Source organism: Sinocyclocheilus grahami, unplaced genomic scaffold, assembly GCF_001515645.1.
Source record: "Sinocyclocheilus grahami isolate Dianchi unplaced genomic scaffold, SAMN03320097.WGS_v1.1 scaffold4.1, whole genome shotgun sequence".
Lineage (NCBI taxonomy): Eukaryota > Metazoa > Chordata > Actinopteri > Cypriniformes > Cyprinidae > Sinocyclocheilus > Sinocyclocheilus grahami.
The window spans coordinates 2,111,964-2,113,857 of NW_015505183.1; the positions used below are offsets into that span (position 1 = coordinate 2,111,964).

A 1,894-nucleotide genomic window follows, 5' to 3' on the forward strand; every position below is an offset into this window, starting at 1 on the left:
GGCACAAAATATTGACACTTTGGGCCCAATTTGGACATTTTCACTTAGGGGTGTACTCACTTTTGTGGCCAGCGGTTTAGACATTAATGGCTGTGTGTTGAGTTATTTTGAGGGGACAGCAAATTTACAGTGTTATACAAGCTGTACACTCACTACTTTACATTTTAGCAAAGTGTAATTTCTTCAGCGTTGTCACATGAAAATATATAATAAAATATTTACAAAAATGTGAGGGGTGTACTCACTTCTGTGAGATACTGTATGTATATATATAAAATATTAACAAAAATTTTATTAAATATTAAAATACTACTTTTATACTAACAGTTTAGCTCAAAGACACTGAAATCAGTTTCATGTCCTAGGGGTATGTCAGCTTTGTTAATGCTAGGCACAAATCTTTGTGGACTGAACTGGTCTGAATGTCCACACAGTTATTTTGCAAATGAACACATTGCACTCAACACAACAACTGGGATTAGCTGTCACTGGAAAGAAAGGATGAAAAGTTTCACTATCATGACATCTATGGAATCTAATTTCTGCCACATAAGAAAAAAATCATGCTTTAATAAATCATAATTGACAACTCTAAATTGTGACATAAAAAGCCACATAGTTACAAAGTCAATAGTTGTGATGATTTTGACATCATAATTGTATTATTATTATTATTATTATGATTTACCAAAGCATGATTTGCAGGAATGGGGTTTCATGTCACATTTCATGTCATTTTCACACATTTTGGTGATGTTCATTCATTTACTATTCACTATATAATGAATGTAATTTCATTTCTTATATAATGAAAGAGTGAGCTCAAATGAATGAACATTCAGGTAATGATAATGTACAAAAAAAAATCTGATTTCTAAACAAATACAGATGAGCTTTGAATCTGGTCTGTAAAAATTTTCTTGTGGAATTTTTGTGTGCTTGTGTTGCAGTCAGATACAGTAAAAATATGGTGTTTGCTGTCCGCCTGACAAAGCCAAAATGTTTTGATGGTATTAACCAACTAGAAATGAACACATGAGTCTCATATGAGGTGCTGCAAGCATTTTACACTGTTGGTTCTTTTAGCGGTTGCTTTGTAACAGATTTATTGACGTCACATGTTCACATGTCACATGTGGTTGTGCTTGTCCGATAAGCAATGCACACATTTCCTCTTTGTGATGATGAAATTAATACTCTCTCACACATACAGACTCAGACATGCACATTAAAATAAAATTTTCAAATGGAAAAGAGACAATCTCATTTTCATTTGAACTTGTTGTGCTTTAAGAGCATCTTCATGACAACAGTGACTTCCTAGCCTCCAGTCTTCTGTGACTGCAAACACTCAGTAGGACAGTGTGTGATGTAGCAGTCATGTGGATTTTAAAATGATTGGGTCTGTTGGTGACCCTGAGGGACCGATTCATGGAGACGTGCAAGGAGCTCAGAGCTCAGAGCCCATTACATACTGATGAATCCAGACACAAGACTTTTTCACATCAATTTCTGAGCTATCAAGCACATTCCAGTGATGTTTTAGTATCGTTGATATATATATATATATATATAATATACTATTATAGTTTTTCTTAATATTTTAAATTAGATTTCATTTTTATTTCTGTTTTCATTTTCATAAAATCATTTTGCTGTATGTTTTTTGTCACTTTTATTTTATTTCAATTAATGAATATTTTATAATGGTTTTAGTTAATGATAATAACTCTGATATATACACGTTTAAATGAGGACATGCTATAGACATCTATTGTTTTCATATAGCCTAAAGTGAATTAGTAATCCTAAAGTTAAACTTTTGCATTTTAGAATTAAAAAAAATAAATTATATATATATATATATATATATATATATAATTTCTCAAAGTAT

At 31.4% G+C, this 1,894-nt stretch overlaps 1 protein-coding gene across 5 annotated transcripts in view; it reads left to right on the forward strand.

The window, feature by feature from the left end:
- LOC107582592 (connector enhancer of kinase suppressor of ras 1-like) overlaps positions 1 to 1,894 on the forward strand; it is a 44,912-nt gene that overhangs the window by 26,438 nt on the left and 16,580 nt on the right. The gene's annotated exons all lie outside the window — the stretch shown is intronic.